The sequence below is a fragment of the Capra hircus genome, chromosome 3 (assembly GCF_001704415.2).
Source record: "Capra hircus breed San Clemente chromosome 3, ASM170441v1, whole genome shotgun sequence".
NCBI classification, from domain to species: domain Eukaryota; kingdom Metazoa; phylum Chordata; class Mammalia; order Artiodactyla; family Bovidae; genus Capra; species Capra hircus.
In genome coordinates, this window is record NC_030810.1 from 80,629,679 (window position 1) to 80,642,230 (window position 12,552).

Below are 12,552 nucleotides of genomic sequence, written 5' to 3' on the forward strand. Positions count from 1 at the left end.
AGAATGAAATAATGCCATTTGCGGCTACATTGGATGGACCTAGAGACTGTCATAGTGAATGAAGTCAAGCACAGAAACACAAAAATCATAAGACATCATTTATACATCAAATCTTAAAATGGGTACAAATGAACTGATCTACAAAACAGAAATAGAGTTACAGATGTAGAAAGAAATCTTATGGTTATAAGGGTCAGGGACAAATTAGGAGGTTGGGATTAACATATACATATACTATATATAAAATAGATAACCAATAAGGACCTACTGTATAGCACAGGGAACTCTACTCAGTATTCTGTAATGGCCTAGATGAGAAAATAATCTAAAAATGTGTATGTACATACATAACTGATTCACTTTGCTGTATATCTGAAACTAACACAACATTATAAATCAACTATACTCCAATAGAAATTTAAAAATAAAAAATAAAAATAAGTTATTTAGGAAGTAAAAAACATTTTTAATTAAAAATGATTTTATATGAATTTGGAAGATGAATGGAGGTTGAGAAATGAATGGGAGCATCCACATCACAGAGCTGTGGTAAGTAACAAACATGAAAAAGTGGGTAAAGAGCTTGGCCAGTGCCTTAAACATATTAATAGAGTAAGCACTCCAGGAGTGAACACCAGTTAAGAATTTTAGGAAAGGATGACAATATCTATATTATGGTGAACACGTTTTGGATATAGGTTATCTTCAGCAAATCCTTTGGATTCTTTGAATCTGTTTCCTCTTCTGTAAATTGAGACTAGGAATTTCTACATATGTTTGGCCACAAGGTTAAGAATTTGATATTATGTGCAAAGCCCAAGCTTTAAACTTTGGTTTTGAAATATTTCTGAATTACTGAAATAAAGAGGTGAAGAGAGCAAGCCTATGAAATTGCTTACAAAAAGTTTGGCAGTGAAATAAAGGTGTGAGTGTGATCAAGATACATAGAGCTAAGGGAGAGTGTTTCAAGATAGGAGAAATCAAGTATATATTTTTATTTTCAGAAGGGAAGGAAATAATGAGTGATAAGATAAAGCTATGAAAAAAGAACTGATTATTAACTTATGAAACAATATTATTGAAGGAATGGGAGTAGATGGGCTCTAAAGCATGGGAAAGGCCTTTATCTCAGTGATCTTTCCTGTGAGAGCAGAAATCTGGGAAAGTATTTTCATGGTGTGTCCCAGCTTGAGTGTGGAGACACCTTAAGCTTGGAGAATATTCACTGACCCTACAAGTTTGAAAGTGAAGAAGAACTAAAGAGCCTCTTAATGAAAGTGAAAGAGGAGAGTGAAAAAGCTGGCTTAAAGCTCAACGTTCAGAAAATGAAGATCATGGCATCCAGTCCCATCATTTCATGGGAAATAGATGGGGAAACAGTGGCTGAGTTTATTTTGGGGGGCTCCAAAATCATTGCAGATGGTGACTGCAGCCATGAAATTAAAAGATGCTTACTCCTTGGAAGGAGAGTTATGACCAATCTAGACAGCATATTCAAAAGCAGATCCATTACTTTGTTAACAAAGGTCTGTCTAGTAAAGGCTATAGTTTTTCCAGTAGTCATGTATGGATGAAAGAGTTGGGCTATAAAGAAAGAAATTGAGGCTTTTGAACTGTGGTGTTGGAGAAGCCTCTTGAGAGTCCCTTGGACTGCAAGGAGACCCAACCAGTCCATCCTAAAGGAGATCAGTCCTGGGTGTTCATTGGAAGGACTGATGTTGAAGCTGAAACTACAGTACTTTGGCCACCTGATGCAAAGAGCTGACTCATTTGAAAAGACCCTGATGCTGGGAAAGATTGAGGGCAGGAGAAGAAGGGGACGACAGAGGATGAGATGGTTGTATGGCATCACCGACTCAATGAATATGGGTTTGGGTAGACTCCAGCAATTGGTGATGATAGGGAGGCCTGGAGTGCTGTGGTTCATGTAGTCGCAAAGAGTCAGACATGACTGAGCGACTGAACTGACTGAACCGACAAGTTTGAATGTGATTATAATAATAATAATCACTTCCTTGCTTTTCTTGTTGTATAATAAAAATCATCCGTTCCCCCACACAAAAAAAAAGATATTTAGAAAGATATTTGATTGAATAAAAAAAGAAATATATTTACTTGAGTAATGCCTTATACAAACATCTTACCCCAAAATTATTGCTAGATTCCAGATATCCTTATACAATTAAGCCTCAGTAATTTGAATTCCCACTTCATATAAACACTGATTAGCACAAGGTATGTGCTTGTTCCTTTAGTACCCTGAATTAACATTTAAGCACTTTTAATTTTGGAGGTTGTGTAAAAGGAATGTTTTTAAGGTATTTTTGGCAGGTGCTTTGGCTAGCTTAACTGAATCTATTCATTAGTATAAGGGGACATTTTCCCCTAGTTGCAGAAGAACCCAAAGGTAAAGCTTACTGAGTAAACATTTCTGTTTACTTGTCATGGTAAATTATTTGATTTACATTTGAACTAGTTTGCTATAGACAATAATTTTGCTTGATAAATTAATAAATAACACATAGGCGCCAAGACACATGGCTGGTAATATGTTAAGGATGACATAACATTGAAAGGTTTTATATAAAGTGAATAATAATATAATTCAGTTCAGTTCAGTCACTCAGTCGTGTCCGATTCTGTGTGACCTCATGAATTGCAGAATGCCAGGCCTCCCTGTCCATCACTAACTTCCGGAGTTCACTCAAACTCACGTCCATCGAGTTGGTGATGCCATCCAGCCATCTCATCCTCTGTTGTCCCCTTCCCCTCCTGCCCCCAATCCCTCCCAGCATCAGACTCTTTTCTAATGAGGCAACACTTTGCATGAGGTAGCCAAAGTACTGGAGTTTCAGCTTTAGCATCAGTCCTTCCAAAGAACACCCAGGACTGATCTCCTTTAGGATGGACTGGTTGTATCTCCTTGCAGTCCAAGAGTCTCTCAAGAGTCTTCTCCAACACCACAATTCAAAAACATCAATTCTTCGGTGCTCAGGTTTCTTCAAAGTCCAACTCTCACATCCATACATGACTACTAGAAAAACTATAGCCTTGGCTAGACAGACCTTTGTTGACAAAGTAATGTCTTTGCTTTTGAATATGCTATCTAGGTTAGTCGTAACTTTACTTCCAAGGAGTAAGCGTTCTTTAGTTTCATGGCTGCAATCATCATCTGCAGTGATTTTGGAGCCAAAAAAAAAAAAAAAAAAAAGTCAGCCACTGTTTCCACTGTTTCTCCATCTCTTTTCCATGAAGTGATGGGACTAGATGCCATGATCTCAGTTTTCTGAATGTTGAGCTTTAAGCCAACTTTTTCACTCTCCTCTTTCACTTTCATCAAGAGGCTTTTTAGTTCCTCTTCACTTTCTGCCATAAGGGTGGTGTCATCTGCATATCTGAGGTTGTTGATATTTCTCCTGGCAACCTTGATTCCAGCTTGTGCTTCTTCCAGCCCAGTGTTTCTCATGATGTACTCTGCATAGAAGTTAAATAAGCAGGGTGACAATATACAGCCTTGACGTACTCCTTTTCCTATTTGGAACCAGTCTGTTGTTCCATGTCCAGTTCTAACTGTTGCTTCCTGACCTGCATACAGGTTTCTCAAGAGGCAGGTCAAGTGTCCTGGTATTCCCATCTCTTTCAGAATTTTCCAGAGCTTATTGTGATCTACACAGTCAAAGGCTTTGGCATAGAAAATAAAGCAGAAATAGATGTTTTCCTGGAACTCTCTTGCTTTTTCCATGATCCAGCAGATGTTGGCAATTTGATCTCTGGTTCCTCTGCCTTTTCTAAAACCAGCTTGAACATCTGAAAGTTCAAGGTTCAGGTATTGTTGAAGCCTGGCTTGGAGAATTTTGAGCATTATTTTACTAGTGTCTGTGATGAGTGCAATTGTGTAGTAGTTTAAGCATATTTTGGCATTGCCTTTCTTTGCAATTGGAATGAAAACTGACCTTTCCCAGTCCTGTGGCCACTGCTGAGTTTTCCAAATTTGCTGACATATTGAGTGCAGCACGTTCACAGCATTATCTTTCAGGATTTGAAATAGCTCAACTGGAATTCCATCACCTCCACTAGCTTTGTTCATAGTGATGCTTTGTAAGGCCCACTTGACTTCACATTCCAGGATGTCTGGCTCTAGGTGAGTGATCACAAAATCATCATTATCTTGGTTGTGAAGATCTTTTTTTAATACAGTTTTTCTGTGCATTCTTGCCACCTCTTCTTAATATCTTCTGCTTCTGTTAGGTCCATACCATTTCTGTCCTTTATCTAGCCAATCTTTGCATGAAATGTTCCCTTGGTATCTCTAATTTTCTTGAAGAGATCTCTAGTCTTTCCCATTCTGTTCTTTTCTTCTATTTCTTTGCAATGATTGCTGAGGAAGGTTTTCTTATCTCTCCTTTCTATTCTTTGGAACTCTGCATTCAGACGCTTATATCTTTCCTTTTGTCCTTTGCTTTTTGCTTCTCTTCTTTTCATAGCTATTTGTAAGTCCTCCGCAGACAGCCATTTTGCTTTTTTGCATTTCTTTTCCATGGGGATGGTCTTGATCCCTGCCTCCTGTACCATGTCATGAAGCTCCGTCCATAGTTCAACACGCACTCTATCAGATCTAGTCCCTTAAATCTGTTTTTCACTTCCACTGTATAATCATAAGGGATTTGATTTAGGTCATACCTGAATGGTCTCGTGGTTTTCCCTATTTTCTTCAATTTAAGTCCAAATTTGGCAGTAAGGAGTTCATGATCTGAGCCACAGTCTGTTCCCTGTTTTGTTTTTGCTTACTGTATAGAGCTTCTCCATCTTTGGCTGCAAAGAATATAATCCATCTGATTTCGGTATTGACCATCTGGTGATGTCCATGTGTAGAGTTTCCACTTGTGTTGTTGGAAGGGGGTGTTTGCTATGACCAGTGTGTTCTCTTGGCAAAACTCTATTAGTCTTTGCCCTGCTTCATTCCATATTCCAAGGCCAAATTGCCTGTTACTCCAGATATTTCTTGACTTCCTTCTTTTGCATTCCAGTCCCCTATAATGAAAAGGACATATTTTGGGGGTGTTAGTTCTAAAAGGTCTTGGAGGTCTTCATAGAACCATTTAACTTTATCTTCTTCAGTGTTACTGGTTGGGGCATAGACTTGGATTACTGTGATATGAATGGTTTGCCTTGGAAATGAACAGAGATCATTCTGTCGTTTTGAGATTGCATCCAAGTACTGCATTTTGGACTCTTTTGTTGACCATGATGGCTACTCCATTTCTTCTAAGGGATTCCTGTCTGCAGTAGCAGATATAGTGGTCATCTGAGTTAAATTCACCCATTCCAGTCCATTTTAGTTCGCTGATTCCTAGAATGTCGATGTTCACTCTTGCCATCTACTGTTTGACCACTTCTAAGTTGCCCTGATTCATGGATCTGACATTCCAGGTTCCTATGCAATATTGCTTTTTACAGCATCAGACCTTGCTTCTGTCATAAGTCACAGCCACAACTGGGTATTGTTTTAGCTTTGGCTCCATCCCTTCATTCTTTTTGGAGTTATTTCTCCACTGATCTCCAGCAGCATATTGGGCACCTACTGACCTGTATCCTATCATTTTGCCTTTCATACTGTTCATGGGGTTCTCAAGGCAAGAATACTGAAGTGGTTTGCCATTCTCTTCTCCAGTGGACCACATTCTGTCAGACCTCTCCACCATGACCCGCCCATCTTGGGTGGCCCCACATGGCATGGCTTAATTTCATTGAGTTAGACAAGGCTGTGGTCCTAGTATGATTAGACTGACTAGTTTTCTGTGATTATGGTTTCAGTGTGTCTTCCCTCTGATGCTGTCTCACAACACCTGCTGTCTTACTTGGGTTTCTCTTACCTTAGAAGTAGGGTATATTACATTATAATAATATAATTAGTATGGCTATATTGCAATTATCACCACCATCATCATTTTACCTTCATGTGGAGTTGAAATTTCTTATAGAAAATGAATATGAACATAATTCATATTTAGTAAGTATTTCAGTTATGCCTTTGTATTGGCCAGGGTTCTCTCTGAATATATGAAGATATTTGTTTTAAGAAACTGGCTTACCTGATTATGGAGGTTAACAAGTCCAAAACTGGCAGAGTTTTCAGGCAGAGAGGCTGGAGACTCAGGAAAGAATCAATGCTACAGTTCAACTCAAAAGCAGAATTCCCTTTTACTTGGGGGAGGTCTGTATGTTTTTCTATCTAAACCTTAAACTGATTAGATGAACCCTATCCACTTTGAATCCATTCCATTCAAACTTCACCAATTTAAATATTAATCTCATCTGAAAACACCCTCACAGAAATAACTAAAATAATGTTTGAATATGTATTTGGCACCATAGCCCAGCCAAACTGACACATAAAATTAGTCATCATGCCCATTTTTAATTGTAATCAGGTTTATTGCAACTTTTAAAACTGAGTTAGAAGGATACATATCTGTCAGAAATAGAGATGACTGTAGTAAATTACTACCAGTGAGAAAGTTGTCAGATGTTCATACTTAATCATTTCTGCTATTCTGGATAAGCAAGTTGTCTGCAAAACACTTCACCCTGACTTTTTTGATCTCCACTCCCACTCCCTAACCCTTATACCTACTTTGAAGATATTAATCCTATTGTTTCTGTTGCTTTAGTCACTAAGTCATCTTACTCTTTGCGACCTCATGGACTGTAGTCCACCAGGCTTCTCTGTCCATGGTACGACCCAGGCAAGAATACTGGAGCAGGTTACCATTTCCTTCTCCAGGGGATCTTCCTGTCCAAGAATCAAACTCGCATCTCCAGCATTGACAGGTGATTCTTTACTGCTGAGACACTAGGGAAGCCTCAAAGTTAATCTTATGTCAGCCTTATTAAAAAATGCAAGCAGGCAATAAGTGGCATGTCATATGTTTCTCCCCTGCTCCCACTCCCCTTCTCTTCTCCTCTCCTTCTGTCCTCTCCCCTCTTCTCTTTGGCAGCCTCTAAGCCCAGGGACTTGTGAACACTGTTCTGGAGAGGTGTGTTTGACATTAATACCTTACACAGGAGGGAATGAACACATTACAACTGGCTTTGTCAGGCAAGTGCAATAATAGCACCAAACTCTGAAGACCAGTACTAGACAAGAGAGTGCAGAGGGTAAGATTTCTGATTTCTTACTCAATGCATAAGCACACTAACACGTATATTTTGTAATTTTTAAAAATATGTAAAACATTAAACCATATAATTGGAATAACTCAGATGACTATGATATGCATTTTTATGATACACATTTCAAATATAGTGTTACCAATGGCACAAATAAAAAAGAAATTTATTCTCACACAAGTTAAGGGCCCATGCTCGTGTGGCAGTTGTGCTACACAAATTAATCACAGAGTCAGCCTCCTTCTATCCTGTGTCTATCTATGTATTCATAGAAGATTCACTACCACCTATACAAAAGTAAAAAGGAAAGAGGGAAGGAAAGATATTTCCTTTTTCTTTAAGGGTATTATTTACAGGAGGCAGAGAGTAGGTCTGTTTATATGCCACTGTCCAGTACATAAATATATCTAGCTTGGAGGGAGACTTGAAAACTTCTTTTCCAGTCTAATGATGTATCATCATTATAAGGGGAAAGAAAATGGATGAGGGCCATTAATAAACAGCAGTGTTGACCACATATCTAAATTTTAGCTTAGTAATTATTATATGCATATATAATTTTATATATGTTGTTTATATTATATATGTATAATTATTCTATTACACATATGTAAAAAATTAGGAACTTTAGCCTAATTTTCATTTTCACAGTGGTCAAAGTTTAAGTAATCCAAGTCTATGCCCCAAACACTAATGCCGAAAAGCTGAATTTGAATGGTTCTATGATGACATACAAGACCTTCTAGGATTAACACCAAAACAAGATGTCCTTGTGATCATAGGGGACTGGAATGCAAGTGTTGGAAGTCAAGAGATACCTGGAATAATCAGGCAAGTTTGGCCTTGGATTACAAAATGAAGCAGGGCAAAGGCTAACAGAATTTTGCCAAGAGAACACAATGGTCATAGCAAACACCCTCTTCCAGCAACACAAGAGATGACTCTACATATGGACATCATCAGATGGTCAATGCCAAAATCAGATTTATTATATTCTTTGCAGCCAAAGTTGTAGAAATACTATGCAGTCAGCAAAATAAAGCCTGAGACCTGACTGTGGCTCAGATCATGAATTTCTTACTGCAAAATTCAGACTTAAACTAAAGAAAGTAGGGACAACCACTAGACCATTCAGCTATGACCTAAATCAAATCCCTTAAGATTATACACTGGAAGTGACAAATATATTAAAAGGATTAGATTTCATAGACAGTCGCTGAAGAATTATGAATGAAGGTTGATAACATTGTACAGGAGGTAGTGATCAAGAACATCCTCCCCTCAAAAAATAAAAAAGGGAAAATGGTTGCTGAAGAGGCCTTACAAATAGCTGAGAAACGAATAGAGGCTTAAGGCAAAGGAAAAAAGGAAAGATTTACCCATCTGAATGCAGAGTTCCAGAGAACAGCAAGGAGAAATAAGAAAGCCTTCCTCATTGATCAGTGCAAAGGAATAGAGGAAAACAACAGAATGGGAAAGAAAATTAGAGATAACAAGGGAAATTTTCATGCAAAGATGGGCACAATAAAGGACAGAAATGGTATGGACCTAACAGAAGCAAAAGATATTAAGAAGAGGTGGCAAGAATACATAGAACTATACAAAAAAGATTGTAATGACCCAGATAACCATGATGATGTGATCACTCACCTAGAGCCAGACATCCTGGAATGGGAACTCAAGTGGGCCTTAGGAAGCACCACTACAAACAAAACTATTGCAGGTGATGGAATTCCAGTTGAGCTATTTCAAATCCTAAAAGATGAAGCTGTGAAAGTGCTGCACTCAATATGTCAGCAAATTTGAAAAACCATAGCAGTGGCCACAGGACTAGAAAAGGTCAGTTTTCATTCCAATCCCAAAGAAAGACAATGCCAAAGAATGTTCAAACTACCAGACAATTGCACTCATCTCACTCTAGCACAGTAATGCTCAAAATTCTCCAAGCAATGCTTCAACAGTACACGAACCAAGAAATTCCAGATGTTGTGTTGGAGAAGAAAGGACACCTTTTTTAGGTGTTAGTTCTAAAAGGTCTTGGAGGTCTTCATAGAACCATTCAACTTCAGCTTCTTCAGCATTACTGGTCAGGGCATAGACTTGGATTATCGTGATATTGAATGGTTTGCCTTGTAAATGAACAGAGATCATTCTGTCGTTTTTGAGATTGCTTCCAAGTACTGCATTTTGGACTCTTTTGTTGACTATGATGGCTACTCCATTTCTTCTAAGGGATTCCTCCCCACAGCAGTAGATATAATGGTCATCTGAGTTAAATTCACCCATTTCAGTCCATTTTAGTTTGCTGACTTCTAGAATGTCAACATTCACTTTTGCCATCTCCTGTTTGACCACTTCCAATTTGCCTTGATTTATGGACCTAACATTCTATTAACTTCCATTCCTAGTTAATATTGCTCTTTATAACATCAGACCTTTCTTCTATCACCAGTCACATCCACATCTGGGTGTTGTTTCGCTTTGGCACCATCCTTTCATTCTTTCTGGAGTTATTTCTCCACTGATCTCCAGTAGCATAGGAGAAAAGGAAAGATACACCCATTTGAATGCAGAGTTCCAAAGAATAGCAAGGAGAGATAAAAACCCTTCCTCAGTGATCAATGAGGAAATAGAGGAAAACAATAGAATGGGAAATACTAGCTGCCGCTGCTGATAAATCACTTCAGTCATGTCCAACTCTGTGTGACCCCATAGACGGCAGCCCACCAGGCTCTGCCGTCCCTGAGATTCTCCAGGCAAGAACACTGGAGTGGGTTGCCATTTCCTTCTCCATGGGAAATACTAGAGACCTCTCCAAAAAATTAGAGATACCAACAGAACATTTCACACAAAGATGTGCTCAATAAAGGACAGAAATGGTATTGACCTAACAGAAGCAGAAGATTTTAAGAAGAGGCGCAAGAATACACAGAAGAACTGTACAAAAAAGATTTTCACAACCCAAATAATGATGATGGTGTGATCACTCACCTAGAGCCAGACATCCTGGAATGTGAAGTCAAGTGGGCCTTAGAAAGCATCACTACAAACAAAGCTAGTGGAGGTGATGGAATTCCAGTTGAGCTATTTCAAATCCTGAAAGATGTTGCTGTGAAAGTACTGCACTCAATATGCCAGCAAATTGGAAAACTCAGCAGTGGCCACAGGACTGGAAAAGGTCAGTTTTCCTTCCAATCCCAAAGAAAGGCAATGCCAAAGAATGCTCAAACTACTACACAATTGCACTCATCTCACATGCTAGTAAAGTAATGCTCAAAATTTCTTCAAGCCAGGCTTCAGCAATATGTGAACTTCCAGATGTTCAAGCTGTATTTAGAAAAGGCAACGAACGAGAGATCAAATTGCCAGCATCCACTGGATCATCAAAAAAGCAAGAGACTTCCAGAAAAACATCTATTTCTGCTTTATTGACTATGCCAAAGCCTTTGACTGTGTGGATCACAATACGCTGTGGAAAATTCTGAAAGAGATGGGAATACCAGGCCACTTGACCTGCCTCTTGATAAACCTGTATGCAGGTCAGGAAGCAACAGTTAGAACTGGACATGGAACAACAGACTGGTTACAAATAGGAAAAGGAGTATATAAAGGCTGTACATTATCACCCTGCTTATTTAACTTATATGCAGAGTACATCATGAGAAATGCTGGGCTGGAAGAAGCACAAGTCGGAATCAAGATTTCCAGGAGAAATATCAATAACCTCAGATATGCAGATGAGACCACCCTTATGGCAGAAAGCGAAGAAAAACTAAAGAGCCACTTGATGAAAGTGAAAGAGGAAAGTGAAAAAGCTGGCTTAAAGCTCAACATTCAGAAAAATAATATCATGGTAACCAGTCCCATCACTTTATAGCAAGTAGATGTGGAAACAGTGGCTGACTTCATTTTTTTTGGGCTCAAAAAATCTCTGCAGATGGTGACTGCAGGCATGAATTTAAAAGACGCTTAATCTTTGGAAGGAGAGTTATGACCAACCTAGACAGAATATTAAAAAACAGAGACATTACTTTGTCAACAAAGGTCCGTCTAGTCAAGGCTATGGTTTTTGCAGTAGTCATGTATGGATGTGAGAGTTGGACTATAAACAAAGCTGAGTGCCGAAGAATTGATGCTTTTGAACTGTGGTGTCGGAGAAGCCTCTTGAGAGTCTCTTGGACAGCAAGGAGATCAAACGAGTCCATCCTAAAGGAGATCAGTCCTGGGTGTCCATTGGAAGGACTGATGTTGAAGCTGAAACTCCAGTACTTTGGCCACCTGATGCGAAGAACTAATTCATTTGAAAAGACCCTGATGCTGGGAAAGATTGAGGGCAGGAGAAGAATGGGACGACAGAGGATGAGATGGTTGGATGGCATCCTGGACTTAAGGGACATGAGTTTGGGTAAACTCCCCGAGTTGGTGATGGACAGGGAGGCCTGGCATGCTGCAGTTCATGCGGTTGCAACGAGTCAGACATGACTGAACGACTGAACTGAACTGAGATTAACTAAGAGACCTTTTTAAACATTGTTTTTAACAGACAACTTTAACAAAAATTTTAAGAAAAATTATAAATATAATAATAAGAGTTTGGTGGAACGATAGAAATGCTAAAATGCATTACTATATAAAAAGATGAGCTAGTCAGAGGGTAAAGTATACAATGAAATGAAGCCGAATGAAATATATGCAATTCTTATTTTATGCTTAAACTTTCAGATTCCTTTCATCTCACCAACCTTATAAACACGTATATGACATTTGCCCCAATTTTGTGCCCTCATTCTTCAGTCTGAGGGCTTAATACCAGCACATTTGCCTTGTCTATGACAAGTCTGCCATCTAGTGACAATTACGTGTAACTACAGAATATGGGAATGTATTTAGTGCATACAAACATGGATGTGCTTGTGCTTGTGTTTGTGCTTAGTCACTAGGTCCTGTCCAACTCTTTGCAGCCTGCCAGGCTACTCTGCCCTGGGGATTGTTCAGGCAAGAATATTCGAGTGGGTTGCCATGCTCTCCTCCAGGAGAACTTCCCAACCCAGGGATCAAACCCAGGTCTCCCACATTACAGGCAGATTCTTTACCAACTGAGCCACTAGGGAAGCCCACAAACATGCATGCTTTACCTCAAAACAAACCATTCTTCTCCCCGGCCCCCCCACCCCCCCATCCCACCACCCCTCCCACTCCCCTCACTCCCCGACCCCCCCCCACCCCCCGCCAAACGAATATTTATAGAGTTCATTTTATGAGTAGGAATGTGGAGAGACAATGGTTTGAAACAATTAATATGGCTTCTAAAATTTTAATGGACAACAGATATCAAAATAATCACCAGTTAAATGTAAAAGTTGCAAATATAATCACATCTCT